The sequence below is a fragment of the Chlorocebus sabaeus genome, chromosome 26 (assembly GCF_047675955.1).
Source record: "Chlorocebus sabaeus isolate Y175 chromosome 26, mChlSab1.0.hap1, whole genome shotgun sequence".
NCBI classification, from domain to species: domain Eukaryota; kingdom Metazoa; phylum Chordata; class Mammalia; order Primates; family Cercopithecidae; genus Chlorocebus; species Chlorocebus sabaeus.
Genome location: NC_132929.1, coordinates 28,308,010 through 28,325,152, shown reverse-complemented (window position 1 = coordinate 28,325,152; position 17,143 = coordinate 28,308,010). Strand labels below are relative to the sequence as shown.

The 17,143-nt window shown below is 38.7% G+C and overlaps 1 protein-coding gene across 1 annotated transcript in view; it reads left to right on the top strand.

Annotated features, from left to right (window-relative positions):
- Nucleotides 1-467: 467 nt before the first annotated feature.
- Nucleotides 468-17,143, top strand: part of ATOSA (atos homolog A) — a 127,825-nt gene continuing 111,149 nt past the window's right edge. Inside the window, exon 1 of the mRNA XM_073012178.1 lies at nt 468-558. The gene's annotated coding sequence lies outside the window, so the exon portion shown is untranslated. The remainder of the gene's footprint in view (nt 559-17,143) is intronic.

Here is a 17,143-nt window from a genome sequence, read left to right as displayed (position 1 = left end):
TGACTGCTTACAGCTGCCATCTTCCAGGTGCTAACTCTCACACCCAACCACCGGGCCTTGAAACTTTGGGACACCTGACCTTCCTCTGCCTTGCTTTGGGATCAGCTGCCAGCAATACAGCCCAGCAGGGACTGGTCAGCATAACACTTGCTCTAGACATTTGTGGTTCTGAGTTCTTGCAGGGCAGCGATCAACTCATCAACACAAATGTCATGGTATTAGGTTCAACATAATTATAACAATAAAAAAGCATCCTGAGAGGAATCAGGCTGCAGTATTGGGAACCAGACCTTAACAGTAAGATGACTTTGAGTTAACCAGGCTGCAACAGTCCAAGGCCCGCCTCCTTCAACAAGCCTGGCCTCCCTAATGGGCGAGTCTCTCTAATTAGCTTCCCTCAGGGCTCCTCCCTTCCCCAGACTCCACCCTCTACCTTGCTCTATTTACAGAAGGCACAGCGAACAGTCTACTGCCGCTGCTGCTGCCTATAGACTTTCAGATCATCTCCCTCTTCTGTGTGAGGGAAAGCTCCTGGCTGGTGTGGACACAATCCAATAGGTACGTGTCTGGAGAAAGAGGGGAGTGGGAAGAGGTGATGGGAGTAAGGAGATAAGAGATAGGAAGTGGTGTGTGGTGAGGAGTGAGGAGGGCGAAGGGGCTAGAAAGTGGAGGGGGTGGGAGAGCGATCTGGAGTATTCAGGAGGTATGAAGTGGAAGCTGCGTGCAGTCTTGGGAACCTACGAGTGAAAGGGACTTGTATGCATTTTATGTTAAAAGGTCAGTGTGAAAAATACTCTGCACCTTGTAGTTTTTTAACCAGTAGTGTGGTCCTTTAAGAGAGATGGTAGAATTAGAGCTTTGGGGTAAAGTTCAGCAAATATGAGAAACATTTATGTAAACTTCTTATTTAGCAGTAACCACTCTACTACATTAAAGCCAATGATTTTGCAATGATAAGTGACAGCAAAAGCCAATGATTTTGCAATGATAGGCGACAGGAAGGTTAATAAATATTAGGAAATAGGCTCTGGGCCAGTTTCCACGACAAATGTAAAACTTCAAAATGATCAATCGTGGGTTTTGGGAGGTGAAAGGGAATGTAGATATCTTCTAATAAAGAGAGGGCAGAACTGACCCATTTGCCTGGATGTGCTTTGTTTGGTCTGCCTAGGTTCACCTTTCTTTTGTCTTTTCTTTCTTTTTCTTTTTCTTTTTTTTTTTTAACATGAAGACTTGCAGACAGGGCGTACTCTCCATGGGTCCAGTCCTTACCACCCCTTCATCATTATTCACCTCCACATCAGCCAGCTTCTCTAAATTGTGTTACCTGATTAGGCTCTGGAGGCATCTGGGTTTGTGATCACTGGTTAAGTCAGAAACTTCATCCTACCAGCGAGGAAGAGAGATGATTTCCCACAGTGTGCTAGTAAAGCAACTAGCAATAAACCTTATTCTACCACAGTGGAAGGGAGGTAGCCTCCACGATATGTTAGTAAAACAATTAGCTATCTGTAAACAACTGGATAATATTGTGAGTGACTTAAGCGTTTTGGTGAGAGCCTCTGAGGAGAATTTGTTTTTAACCAATTGAAACAGAAAAAAAGTACCCAATTTTAAAGGGATGCTGGGTTATTTCTTTCCCAATGTGGTTTAGCAGAAACTGTTTCTTCAGTCCCAACAATTTTGCAAGGTAGATTTTACAAATGCAGCTATTCTCACTTAACAGATTGAAAAACAAGGCAATAGAGAGTACCTTAATTCAAAAACCACCCCCCAAACCTTGACCTCCGTTATAAAGTCAATCTGATAAGCAAACACATCTTCATAAATCACACAAATAGGAGAGTTTGTGTCCTACAGTTTAATAACGATGATCCCATCAAGCATTTAGGTGCCCTAGAAATCCTAGAGTTGGGAGTGGGAATCCAGAAGCAGCCTTGACACTGGGGCTAGATCCAAAAGTGCTTTTGGAACCTGAAGGAAAGTTCCTCTCCTCTTCTCCCGCCGTTTTCTGCTGTGAGAGAGGAGGTTAGGGTCGTGTGGATGAGAGAGGAAGGAGGCTCTGAAAGGACTAAGCTGTCTGGTTGTGGAACCAGTCTCCCAAGATGCTGAAAGTGTGGTTGACCCCAGCCTTGCCCAACCTCCTTCCCTTCATTTTGTTCATTTTTCATTTTGTCCTATTTACTACAGTTCTAATTTAATATTCAGTGTAGTTTTCCCTGGGTAACTTCACTCTCCTTTCCTGAAGTCCCGGAAAACCATCCCCAAGCCTCCTGAGGTTTCAGCCTCTGGTAATAAGGTTTCTATGACAGGAATGGTGTGGATTTGAGACTGGGATTTTCCTGGCTATCCAAAGCAAAACGGCATTCAGGGGCTCACATAGGAAAGGCAAGTGAATTTAACAATACCATTTTGTATCTTTGAGTATTTCTCATTCTCACAAACATACTTTTATTAAACTTTTGCTTTAACATACTCTCTCCCTCTCTCTTCCTCCTTCTCTCCCCTTTTCCATGATTTTACTCTCTTTCTGAATTACTCAAGAGTATGTGGCAAATATCATGTTCCTTCAGTGTAAATTTTCTAAGACCAAGGATATTCCTTCATGTAAGCACAAAATAGTAAATTTCAGAAATTTAATATTGATCTATTATTTTTATCTAACCTACAGTCTATATTTCAATTTCACTTGTCCAAACAGTAATACTTTTCTCCCACCAACATAGGATTAAATCATGGCTCTTTCACTTCCTTTAATCTGGAGTAATTCCTCAGCCTGTCTTTGTCTTTTATGACAATGACATTTTTGAAGAATGTAGGCCGATCGTTTTATGTTCTTGATGGGTTTATCTGGTATGCATCCCTAGTTGTATTTTTTCATAGGCGATTTTGTTCCCTTCTCAGGATATCATTTCTGGAGTGATATCTGTCTCTATTGAGTGGTGTTAATTTTAATTACCTAGTTGCTGCCTATTTTTTCCACTGTATATTTACTACTTATTCCTTTGCAATCAATAAACAATTTGTGGAAAGACAATGAGACCATGTAAATACCCTGCTCCGCATCAAACATTTGCCCCTAGATTTAGCATCCATTCTTGGTTCAAACCAATGTTTTCCATGATGACTGTAAAATGGTAACTTTCCGATTATATCACCACTGCCTCTACATTGATCAAATGACATTCTGTTGTAAGGAAATCTTTACCACCATTTGTTGACAGTTTTATTAATATATTTCACATACCATACAATTCCCCCTTTCAAAATATGCAACTCAGTGGTTTTTAGTACAGTCAGAATTGTATAGCCATCACCACAATCACTTTAAGAACATTTCAGCACCCCAGAAAGAAACCCCATACCTGCTAGCAGTCATCCTCCCATTTCCCCCAGCCCTAGGGAAACACTAATCTACTTTCTCTCTACCGCTCTGCCTATTCTGAATATCTTATATCAATGGAATCATACAATGTGTGATCTGGCTTCTTGTACTTGGCATGATGTTTTTGATTTCACCCATTTTGTGGCATGTGTCAATACATCGCTCCTTTTTATTGCTGAATTATTCTCTGTATAGACTTATGAATTCCTATTTTTAGGCAGTGAGTTATAATCATTATTGTCCTTTTTTTTTTGATGCTCAACTTTCCCAGATTTGGGTCTTTCAAGCTAGTTTTTGTTTCCTTTTGACATGTCCCTATCACTTTTTTGGAACATTTTCTTTTTGTTTGTTCTTATAAGACAGCCTACCTGATGAACATTTTTGTCTCCTTCCTTCCTAGTGAAAACCTTCGTTCCCAACAACATCATTGCATTCATTTGCCCAGTCCTGCAATACGTATTAAATAATTTCTGAATTGCTAAAGCCATGTCGTCATGGAAAGCTCATCTACTAACCAGAGTAAAAGATTTATTTGTAGTTCTTTTCTCCATAGACTGAGGCTAGTCAAGTTCCTGTGTTCACAAATTGGTTGGATTAGTTCTTTTTCCCCCTTCATTGTGGCTTTATTACTCATTTGAGAGAACATTGCTTTCACTGGTTCATTTGTTTGTATTGTTACAGTTTTCACTCCATCTTGCCTTGGTTTTATTTTTTAATATGTAGAACATTAATATCCTTCCAAAAGTGAAAACTAATAAGGTATATATACTTACAGAAGTATAATTCCCTGACCTATCTCCCTTAACCCATTCCTTTTGCATGCTTTGAAGGTAACCAATTTCTTTTGTTTGTTTCACAGCAGTTTAATATGTAATATGGAAAAACTGGAAGCGACCCAAATGTACATCAGAGAGTAGACAAATAAATTATGGTATATTAATACAATGGAATGCCACGCAAAAACAAAAACTTCTATACATAACTGATCCTATAAATCATATATAATATAGAGTAAAAATCATATAAAAATTATATTTTACTCAACTTACACAAAATTCAGAAACGGACAAAACTATGGTAATAGAAGTGAGAATAGTGGTTAGTTGGGGGTGAGATGCTTGGGCTGGGGGTGTTGGTGCTATTGACATTAAAGATAAGAGAGCCCTGTTCTGGTACTGGGAATCTATGTATTGAGCTGAGTGGTGATCACATGTGTATATACTTAAGTAAGAATTCACTGAACTATATGCTTATGTATCTTTTGCAGTGTACCTGTTATACCTCATTTACAAATTAAATTGATATAATGCTGCAATATGTACTTTCATCCACAAAGGGTTTTTTTTTTCTTCTTTCTGGGTAATTTCTTTTTATATTACTATACTTTAAGTTCTAGGGTACATGTGCACAATGTGCAGGTTTGTTACGTAGGTATACATGTGCCATGTTGGTTTGCTGTACCTATCAACTCATCATTTACACTAGGTATTTCTCCTAACGCTATCCCTCCCCCAGCACTCCCCACCACAACAGACCCCAGTGTGTGTGTGTGATACTCCCCTGCCTGTGTCCATGTGTTCTTATTGTTCAGCTCCCACTTATGAGTGAGAACATATGGTGTTTGGTTTTCTGTCCTTGTGATATTTTGCTGAGAATGATGGTTTCCAGCCTCATTCATGTCCCTGCAAAGGACATGAACTCATCCTTTTTTATGGCTGCATAGTATTCCATGGTGTATGTGTGCCACATTTTCTTTATCCAGTCTATTATTGGTGGACATTTGTGTTGGTTCCAAGACTTTGCTATTGTGCATAGTGCTGCAATAAACATACATGTGCATGTGTCTGTATAATAGCATGATTTATAATCCTTTGGGTATATACCCAGTAATGGGATGGCTGGGTCAAATGGTACTTCTAGTTCTAGATCCTTGAGGAATTGCCACACTGTCTTCCACAATGGTTGAACTAATTTACAGTCCCACCAATAGTGTAAAAGTGTTCCTATTTCTCCACATCCTCTCCAGCATCTGTTGTTTCCTGACTTTTTAATGATTGCCATTCTAACTGGCATGAGATGGTATCTCATTGTGGTTTTGATTTGCATTTCTCTGATGATCAGAGATGATGAGTATTTTTTCATATGTCTGTTGGTTGCATAAATATCTCCTTTTGAGAAGTATCTGTTCATATCCTTTGCCCACTTTTTGATGGGGTCGTTGGTTTTTTCTCGTAAATTTAAGTTCTTTGTAGATTCTGGATATTAGCCCTTTGTCAGATGGATAGATTGCAAAAATTTTCTCCCATTCTGTAGGTTGCCTGTTCACTCTGATGATAGTTTCTTTTGGTGTGCAGAAGCTCTTTAGTTTAATTAGATCCCATTTGTCTATTTTGGCTTTTGTTGCCATTGCTTTTGGTGTTTTAGTCAGGAAGTCTTTGCCCATGCCTATGTCCTGAATGGTAGTGCCTAGACTTTCTTCTAGGGTTTTTATGGTTTCAGGTCTTAACATTTAAGTCTTCATCCATCTTGAGTTAATTTTTGTATAAGGTGTAAGGAAGGGATCCAGTTTCAGCTTTCTACATATGGCTAGCCAGTTTTCCCAGGACCATTTATTAAATAGGGAATCCTTTCCCCATTGCTTGTTTTTGTCAGGTTTGTCAAAGATCAGATGGTTGTAGATGTGTGGTGTTATTTCTGAGGCTTCTATTCTGTTCCATTGGTCTATATCTCTGTTTTGGTACCAGTACCATGCTGTTCTGGTTAAAGGTAACCAATTTATTTATTTTCTGATATGTCCTTCCTCTTTTTCTTTTTGTGCAAAATAATGAACCTATGTATGTTTTCTTTGTTCCTCCTTTTCTATAAAAAGGTAGTATACTGTAGATATTCTTTTCCTTTTTGCCTTTTTTCTCTTAATAATATATCCTGGAAGTCACACCAAATTAGTTCAGAAGACATTCCCGCCCCCCAATTTTACACAACTATATAATACTCTATTGTGTGTATGTACCACATTTAATTATTTTTCTTTCTTTTTTAAAAAAATTATACTTTAAGTTCTAGGGTACATGTACATAATGTGCAGTTTTGTTACATAGGTATACATGTGCCATGTTGGTTTGCTGCACCCATCAACTCGTCATTTACATTAGGTATTTCTTCTAATGCTATCCCTCCCCCAGCCCCCAGCCCCCGCCAGGCCCCGGTGTGTGTACCACATTTTATTAAACTAGTCTCCTATACTGCAATGAGTAACCTTGCACATATGTATTTTCAGATGTTTGGAGGTATATCTTTTCTAGATTTCTAGGAGTAAAATTGCTGGTTGATGGTTAAGCAACCATCAGGTAGGTTTGTTAGGTATAGCAAATTCCCTTCATATGGGATGGGTTTCTCCACAGCCTTGCTAACAGAATGCACCATTTTGTCAAACTGATGGACAAGAAATAGTATCTTAGGGTAGTTTAATTTGTATTTGGCTTATTATTAATGAAATTGATCTTTTAAAGGCCATTTTTGTGAACTTTATTGAAGTATAGTTGAAATCCTATGAACTGTATAAAATTTAATCAGTATACAATCAGTATAAAACATTTCTATCACCCCTAAAATTTTTCCTGTGGCTCTTTTAAATACATTCCTCCCTCCACCCCTGTGCCCAAGGAACCACTGATTTGCTTTTTGTTATTTTAGATTAGTTTGCACTATCTAAATTTGTATATAAACATCAAACCATGTGTATTCTTTTATCTGGTTTCTTCCAGCGTAGTGATTCTGAGATTCACCCGCATTGTTATGTGTATCAGACCCTGTTCTTTTTTATCGCTGAATACTATTCTATTGTGTGAATATACTACATTTTGTTTATCTCTTTTTTTTTTTTTTTTTTTTTGAGACGGAGTCTCGCTCAGTTCCCCAGGCTGGAGTGCAGTGGGGCGATCTCGGCTCACTGCAAGCTCCGCCTCCTGGGTTCACGCCATTCTCCTGCCTCAGCCTCCGGAGTAGCTGAGACTACAGGCGCCCGCCGCCACGCCCGGCAATTATTTTGCGTTTTTAGTAGAGCCGGGGTTTCACCGTGTTAGCCACGATGGTCTCGATCTCCTGACCTCATGATCCGCCCGTCTCGGCCTCCCAAAGTGCTGGGATTACAGGCGTGAGCCACCGCGCCCGGCCTCTGTTTATCTCTTTACCTGATAATGGACATTTAGGTTGTTTCTAGTTTGGGACTATTGCAAATAAAGTTACTATGAAAATTTGTGTACAAGTCATTGTGTAGACATATGTTTTTGTTTCCCTTGGGTAAGTATCTGACAGAATGGTTTATTATGGGTGAAACTGAGCATTTTAAATGCTCATTAAATGTCATTTTTTAATGTCATTTTAAATGTCATTTTTCTATCTTTTGTGATTATCCATTCATGTGTTTTGCCCATTTTTTTGGAAACACTTTTTTTTCAAATTTTAGATTCAGGGGATACATGCATAGGTTTGTTACCTGGGTATACTACATGATACTGAGGTGTGGGGTACAGTTGATCCTGTCATTTAGGTACTGAGCATAGTATCTAACAGTTACTTTTTCAGCTCTTGTCCTCATCCTTCCCTGCCCCTAGTAGTTCCCAGTTTCTACTGCTGTCATCTCTAAGTCCATGAGTACCCCAATCTTTGGCTCCCACTTATAAATGAGAACGTGTGGCATTTGGTTTTCTGTTCCTGCATTAATTTACTTAGGATAATGGCTTCCAGCTGCATCCATGTTGCTGCAAAGGACATGATTTTGTTCTCTTTTGATGGCTGTGTGGTATTACATGGTGTGTAAGTACCACATTTTCTTTATCCAACCCATTTGTTGTTAGGCACCTAGGTTGACTCTCTCTCTTTGCTATTGTGAACAGTGCCATGATGAACATGTGGTATGTGTCTTTTTGGTAGGAAGATTTTTCATTTGGATGTATACCTTATAAGGGGATTTCCGGGTTGAACAGTGGTTCTAAGTTCTTTGATAAATCTCCATAAGTGCTTTCCACAGTGGCTGAACTAATTTGCATTCCCACCAACAGTGTATAAGGGTTCCCTTTTCTCTACAGCCTTGCCAGCATCTGTTGTTCTTTGACTTTTTAATAGACATTCCGACTGGTATGAAATGGTATATCCTATAAAATCTTGTGATTTTGACTTGTATTTCTCTGATTAGTGATGTGGAGCATTTTTTCATGTGTTTGTTATTTTTCTGTAAGATTTTTCATCTTCTCTTTTTTTAAATTTATTTTTTTAGTTGAGAAGAGGTCTTGCTATGTGGCCCAGGCTGCTCTTAAACTCCTGGCCTCAAGCGATCCTCCCACATTGGCCCCGGTCTTCTCTATTTTTAAAGCTCTTTCTGTATTAGGAACATTAGATCTTTATCTCAAAATGGTACAGATATTTTCCCCCAATTTTTCATTTGTATGTTAATTTTACTTAAAGTGTTTTTATGCACAATTTTAAATTCATTTGATGGCAAATGTATTGTTCTTAATGGTATCTGAATTTTCAATCATAGTTAGGAATCCTTTCCTTTTTTTTTTTTTTTTTTTTTTTTTGAGCGACAAGGCTGTTTATTTCATATTAGGAATCCTTTCCTTCGGCCCACATTATGGAGAAATTTGCCTGTTTTCTTCTATTAGTATAGTTTTACCTTTTATGTTTAGATTTCTGATCATTTGAAGTTTACTCTGTGTATTGTGAAGAAAGGATCTAATTTATCCTTTCTAAATGGGTAGCCAGTTGTACTGAGATCTCAAACGTTTATTTTTGTCCTAGTGATTGAAGAAATCACCTCTATGATTTACATACATATATACTGGAGACAGGATCTCATTCTGTTGCCCATGCTGGAGTGCAGTGGCACCGTTACAGCTTATTGCAAACTTGAACTCCTGGGCTCAAGTGATTCTCTTGCCTCAGCTTCTCAAGTAGCTGGCATTACAGGCGTATGGCACCATGCCTAGTTAATGTTATACTTTGTAGAGACAGGGCTCAAGCTATCCTCCCACCTTGGCCTCCTGAAGTGCTGGGATTACAGGCGTGAGCCACCAGGCCTGGCCATATGACATATTACTATATGTTCTTTTTCTATTATATTTCATTTGTTGGTCTACTTCATGTTTTAGTACAACCTTGTTTTAAGTATAGAGGCTTTGTTGTATATTTTAATTATGTGGTAGGACTAGTCTCTCTCCCCTTCCCCTCAGTTAATCTTCCTTTTCGCATTTTTAAGGTATTCTTGTATGTTTTTTTCTCTATATTAACTTTATCAACCTGTCTAGCTCCAAAAAAAACAACTTGTTAGTATTTTTATTGAGATCATGTTAAATTTATAAGTTAACTTAGGGAGAACTGACATTTTGATGATTCGGTATTCTAACCAAGAACAAGGGATATCCTTCCGTTTGTTAAAGTCTTATGTTAAATATATGTTGAGGTAAATATATTAAAAAACTGAACCAGAAATTACTTCCATGAGAGAGGTAAAAAACAAGTAGTTTATTTTGTTTGCTTTCCAATAAAGGAAAGCAACAACTTAAAAACAATAATAACATACTGCTTAATTATCTTTAATTGTGCTGAGGAATTACAGACATCTTAGTCTGCAGCATTCAAGTTTACTAGACAGCACTTCCTTAAGTGTGCTCTAGATAAATATGAAGGGTAGTTGCTTCTAGGTATAAAAAGCCTAGTCACAACAAGGCTCTTTTTGAAGTGGTCTTGGATCCTGTTGAGAACCTGAAAGCTATGGTTTGAAGTGGTCTTGGATCCTGTTGAGAACCTGAAAGCTATGGACGATTTCCCTCAAAATACATAAGCTTACAATATTTTTTGCAGGGGAGCAGAGGGGGCAGAGACCCCCCCTTGAAACCAATACTTAGATACTAGTTTTGAACTCCTACACTGTGGGTTATATATTACAGTCTTACAAACCTAGAGAAGGGTAGGCAATAACTTTACACATGGACAATAATACATATTATTCATGCCTCCCTATTTCTTTTGAGGGGTTCATAACCTAAATTTGTTGACAAGCAAATTTTAATTTGGTATGTAAAGTTTCACCAAGAAGATCATAGAGTTGTTCCTGTAAAGAAAAAAAAAAGTAATAGAAAAGAGAATTAGCATCTACCTTCTTCTTCCAGTGATGGTCACTCTTTTCAGTTAATTTCATGTTAACCATCTAAACTTTAGATTTGAAAAATATATACATTGAAAATACAGTAGTTGATGGCATACCCATGCATATTCTGAGCATTAAGGAAAAAGAAGCTGTGTTGTGATTAATCTTCAGGTTTGGAAATCTCACTCTAGAGCTGAAAAATCTAAGAGACAAAGGCAAGAAGGCAGAAGACTGAATTGCTGCTGATGCCACTAGTATCCTTCAGATTTCCTCAAGCACTAAATCCGAATGCTACAGTAAGGGCCAACAGTAAGACACGGGCATGGTGCTCCTCTGCAGGCTAACCTGGGCACATTCCCACTTGGTATCACATTCTGAGGACTTGCACAGGATGCCTGCTGGGGAGATAAGGCTGGAGGGGGCAATATGTGTGGACAGATTATAAAGGGCCCTGTTTACCACCACAGAGTTTAGCTTCTCCAAGACAAAAGGAACCACTCAAATGGAATGGCACGATACGATCTGGTTTTTTTGAATGAGTTACTCTGTTGGAGAGTGAAATGGGAGGGTGAAGAGGCCTTCTGAGGCAAGAAGACTTACTCAGGAAGCTGTACAAGAACAATAAAGGCCTTAAAAGGCTGTGCAGGCACAAGATAGGATTAAAAGGATTTGAAGATTGGACCAGGAGCAGGACCCATCAAGGATGACCATATTTACTTGACAAGGATGTGGGAATGTTGGAACTTGGAGGTCCTTTTCCTTCTAGCCAAATAATCTCCTTCAAAGACATTTTTCCATCTCCTGCCTGACGACAACAGGAATAAAATGTTCTTCAGTCCCAACTGCCACCACTGTGAAGGCACAGACAACAAAGAGGAGAGGAAGTGGAAAGTAGACAGTAAACAAAACAGGTACTGATGGTTAGGAGGCTAACCTTGTCACGGTACTCAGTGATTTCTGAGCCATTAGTGGCTTAACCTAGGTTTTTATTGGTCCGAGGCTGGGGCAAGCTTATGCTAGCACTGTGCATTTATGCAGTGCTTTTATTTCCAGTATCTGTACTTCTATTTTCATTCTCCATTTTATTCATCCAATAATAACTTTCTTATTTTCACTGAGTCAACTGGCAGTATGTTCTGGACTATATTAAAACCATTTTCCAAAGTTTTGCCATGGCTCGAGTTTCCAAAATCACCACCACTTCAGCAAATTTGGCCAAGTTTATTTATATTGTTCAGTGAGTAACAACATACAAATGGTAAATGAAGACGGTACAGTAATCTTAAATGTGTAGCTTGAATTTTTACTTATGTATACATCTGTATAACCACCCTCTAGATAAAATTATACAACATTTTCTGTACTACATGAGATTCTCTTGTGTACTTTTCAGTCTGTTCCTTGAAAGGTTTATCACTATTCTGACTTCTATAAACATCTTTTTGTTGTGCTTATTCTTAAACCTTGTATAAATGAGTCACACACTAGAACTTGTTTGTGTCTGACTTCTTTCACTCAACATGGTATCTCTATGTGATTTCTCCAACTTGTTGGAGCTGATTTTTTTTTAATGTGCAATATTCCATTATGTAAATCTATTACAATTTATTTGAGCATTTGGATTGTTTCATCTTTTGGATATTATGAACAAAGCTGCTGTGAATATAGTGTACAAATGAGAGAACATAGCACTAATTTCTTTTGAGTATAAAGAATGGAATTGCTGGATCATAAAGCAGATGCATGTTATCTCTAGTAGAAACTCAGTGGTTTTTCAAAACAATTGTATTATTGTGTATATTCCCCCAGCTACGAATAAGAATTCTACATCCTTGGGCCAGGCACAGTGGCTCATACCTGTAATCCCAGCACTGTGGGAGGCCGAGGCAGGCGGATCACGAGCTCAGGAGATGGAGACTATCCTAGCTAACACAGTGAAACCCCGTCTCTAATAAAAATAGAAAAGAAAATTAACCAGGTGTGGTGGCACATTCCTGTAGTCCCAGCTACTTGGGAGGCTGAGGCAAGAGAATCACTTGAATCCAGGAGGCAGAGGTTGCAGTGAGCCGAGATCACGCCGCTGCACTCCAGCCTGGGCAACAGAGTGAGACTCCATCTCAAAAAAAAAAAAAAAAAAAGAAAAAAAAGAATTCTACATCCTTGAAAACACTTAGGATTGTCAATCTTTTAAATTTGAGCCTTTCTGGGAGTGGTGGTAGTGGTTTCTTGTTGTGATTTTTAATTTGTGTCATCCTGACGAGTCATATGAAGCCCTGGTGAGCTTTATTTCATTATTTTGACCATTTGGATATCTATCTTTTCCAAGTTTCTGTTCAAGTCTTTGCCCAACGTTTTATTGGGCTGGTTGTCTTTTTCTTAATAATTTGTAGAAATCTTTTTTTTTTTTTTTTGTAATGGTAGTTCCGAATTGTTTGTTAGATATATGTATTGCAAGTATCTTCTAGTCTGGTTTGCAAACATTTATTTATAAGCAAATGTAACATTATATTCTTAACCTAAAGGTTATAAGAAGACTGGGGAAAAAATTCTAAGGTATATTTTGTCATATTCTTATGCATTAAAGAAGTGAGTCATGTTTCAGATAAATTTTTTAAAAAATGTATTTAGTTCATTTAAACTAGCCATTTATGAAGCATCTGTTCACATCTTCTAAGGATTCCAAGATATGTAAGATAGGTCCTCCCATGAGGTGTTACTGTGGAGAAAGAGAGGCAAGTGGGCAACCAAGACTGCTGTAAGATATGAAAAGTGGCGTATAACATGCTACAGGAGCAAGGATGAGGGAGAAACTCATTTGGCCTGAGATGGCAGTATTGGAAGAAGGGAAGTCTTTGAAGATGGAGCAAGAGTTTCCATGGTTGTTCAGGCTTTGCAGGAAAAGGGAACATAAGAAACAAATGCCCAGAGGAATGAAAGGGCCATATGCCAAGGAGCAGCGGGTGTGGTGGTCAGAACATAGGATAGGAGAAAGAAGGAATGATTTGTAATAAAGCAGAAAAAGCCAAGTGAAGATGGGAGAACCTTATTAGCATTGTTAGAACTTCGGACTTTTATCCTGTATGCTAGCCAGACACCTCAGGATTTTCAAATTATGGAAGTAATAAGATCAGATCTGATTAGATTAAATATGATTAGAACATGGGTTTTTCATCTTTTCTGGCCTTGAACCCCTTTGGCTATCTGATAAAACCCATGAATCCCTCAGAATATAATTTATATTAGGTTAAATATCATATATTTAGTCTTTGTATAAATTAAAATACATAGGAATTAAAAGGAATTCAATAATTTTGAAATATAAAATAGTTCTTAATTGTGATATTTGCTCAATTATTAGCACATTTAAAAGAATCTAGTGGTAGGTCTAATATCATAATTTCAAAGTAATGCATATAAATGATACCTTGAGATATGTGTCAACTTTAATCATGTTATGAAATTATCTAATTTCTGTTGGTGACAGTCACTGGTACTGTGGTTTGTTGCTTATGTTTATAAGCATAAAGGAAATGCTAAATTTCAGTTGGATGTAAATGAAAATAAAAGCAAACTTTTCTAGAATTCACAAGGTCACAGACCCAGTGAATTCTATGCATATATGCCAAGCTAGGACCCACTGTAATGAGAAGGACACCCCAGCTGATAGGATAGACTGGAAGAGGGGGTAAGTGAAAGGCAGGGAGGCCAATTAGGAAGCTGTTTCAATGATCCAGATAAGCCTGAATGGAGGCTGTTGTGGTTGGGTAGAGGGCAGTGGCTAGTATTTGGAAATAGAATCCAGGTGTGTATATTGCAGGGTGTGTAGGGGAATGGGTGGGGAAGCGGGAGGGAGGAATGGCTAGAGGAGTTCACTGAGGTTTCTAGCTTGGGTAAGACAGAGGATGGCAGATTAAGCCACACTAGCTCTTACCTGGGTTGCAGGAATAGCCTAAACTAAGTTAGTTGGTTTCCATGTGTCTGCTCTTGCCCCACTATCATCTAATTTCAACAGAGCAGTCAGAGTGAACGTTTTAAACATAAGTAAGACCACATAATGTCTCTGCTCAAAGCCCTGCAATGACCAGTCCTTATGATAGTCCCTAAAACCCCATGTAATCTAGGCCTCCATCCCCTCTCCAACCTCATTTTCTACTGTCTCCCCACCCACATTCATTGAGTTCCAGCTGCAACTGCTCTTCACAAGCATATAAGGGAATGCTCCTGCCTTGAGCCTTTGTGCTGACTGTCCCTTGGCCTGGAACAGTCTTCCTCTAGATAGCCACCTGCTAACTCCCTTAACTCCTTCATGTCTTTGCTCAAACCTCTTCAAGTCTTTTCTCCCTTAATCTCCTTCTGATGACGCCTACCGTGACAACCCTATCTGGAAATGCCTTTCCCCAAATCCCACTTACTCTGCTCAATTTTTTCCTGCCTCTCATATCTCATACCATTTATTCATTTATTGTCCCTCTCAGTCTACATAGCAAATATGAGTCCCTGCACACTCATAGGTGCATGAGGACAAGATTATTTTTGTTCACTGTTCCAAATATCAACAACAGTGACTGGTGCAAAGTAGGTGCTCAATAGATATAGTAAGAATGAATAGGGAGGATTTTAATCACAAAGGAAGAAAAGGCAGGAGAGAAGTAGAAGCTCTCAGGGAAGAAAGAGAATGTTGTTGATTTAATATTGATTTGGAAGGATCTGTCAGTCATCCTGTAGATGTAGACAGCTGGGTAGCCTGGAGGGCAGGAAAGGATGGTTTATGCTAGAAATGTAGATTTGGAAGCTGATTGGCACAAGGGAGACAGATAAAGCATGGACTTGTTCAGAGAGTACTTTAGCCTGAGCAATTTGGTGGTAAAATTAATATTTAAAAAGTAGTCAGGGCCAGGCATGGTGGCTCACATTTGTAATCCCAGCACTTTAGGAGACCAAGGTGGGTGGATGGCTTGAGACCAGGAGTTCAAGACCAGTCTGGCCAATGCTGTGAAACCCCATCTCTACTAAAAACATAAAAATTAGCCAGGCATGGTGATGCACACCTGTAATCCCAGCTTCTTGGGAGGCCGAGGCATGAGAATTGCCTGAACTCAGGAGGTAGAGGTTGCAGTGAGCCGGGATCACGCCACTACACTCCAGCCTGGGCCACAGGGTGAGACCCTGTCTCAAAAAAAACAAAACAAAAAACAGGAAAAAAAAAAAAAAAAAACAAAGAATAATGGGGACAGTATGGTGATTGTCCCTGGGAAATCAGTGAGACAAAATGTATTTTAAATTTAAATTTTAAAATGTGTAATAGATTTTTTTCGTAGTACTCTGGCAGCAGTGCTGTTGTAAAACAGTGGAGTTCTATGTATATCACAAACATTCTATTTTGGCATTGTGTGTATTTTGTATTTTCTAGCTTATCTGATAATAGGGCGTGAGGTCGAATTTTCATGAGTTCTTTTTTTTTTTTTAATTAAAAAACTAGAGATGGAGTCTGTCTATATTCCAACTCCTGGGCTCAAGCAATTCTCTCACCTCGGCCTCCCAAAGTGGTGGGATTATGGTCGTGAGCCACCACACCCAGCAAATTTTCAGAAATTCTTGAGTCTCAAAGTAGAAATGGTAATTATCTGTTTTAATTCTGAGCAATCATATATTAAAATATACTCAGCAGGCCAGGAGCAGTGGCTCACGCCTGTAGTCCCAGCACTTTGGGAGGCCAAGGAGGGCAGATCACTAGAGTTCAGGAGTTTGAGACCAGCCTGACCAACATGGAGAAACCCCGTCTCTACTAAAAATACAGAATTAGCCAGATGTAGTGGTGCATGCCTGTAATCCCAGCTACTCGGGAGGCTGAGGCAGGAGAATCGTTTGAACCCAGGAGGTGGAGGTTGCAGTGAGCGTAGATCGTGCCATTGCACCCCAGCCTGGGCAACAAGAGCAAAACTTCATCTCGAAAAACAAACAAACAAACAAAAACTCTCTCTCTGTACACACACACACACACACACACATACACACACACACACACACTCAGCTGTGGGATTAAGTGGACCATATAAAGAGATTCACATGAAACACTACAAAATTCTATGTTGTATATTTGGAGGAAATGTCTAAAAATGCAAAGCAGTCACACCTTATGGTGCACTTAACCCATTAGTTTAGAGAACTTGAGCAAAAGAGAAGAGAGAGCGAGGTATCAGAGAGAACAATTGAAGTAGTTCAGACACACATATCTGCCATTCCACTCAACTATTGTCTTCTACATGAGTATGAGAGGCAAGGCTAGAAGTGGTTTTTCTATTAAGTTGGTATTCGTTTTTATGTGTCTCTCTTAGAGTAAGCATTTCACTGTGCCAAGTGCAATTCGAGTATTCCACATAAGTTTTTGGAATTAATTTGTTAAACTCCATTAGAAAATATTTTTGGAAATCTTGACTGAGATTATGTTGACTTTATGGATTGAGAAAGGACAGACAAGATCTGTCTTCCAATTTATTTAGATCTTTTATGCCATTTTTCACGGGTCTTTAATGTTTTTTAATTAGATTTATTTCTAAGTGATAGTATGGTTTTGTTTTTGTGAATAGACCCCATCCCTTAACATTTTCTAC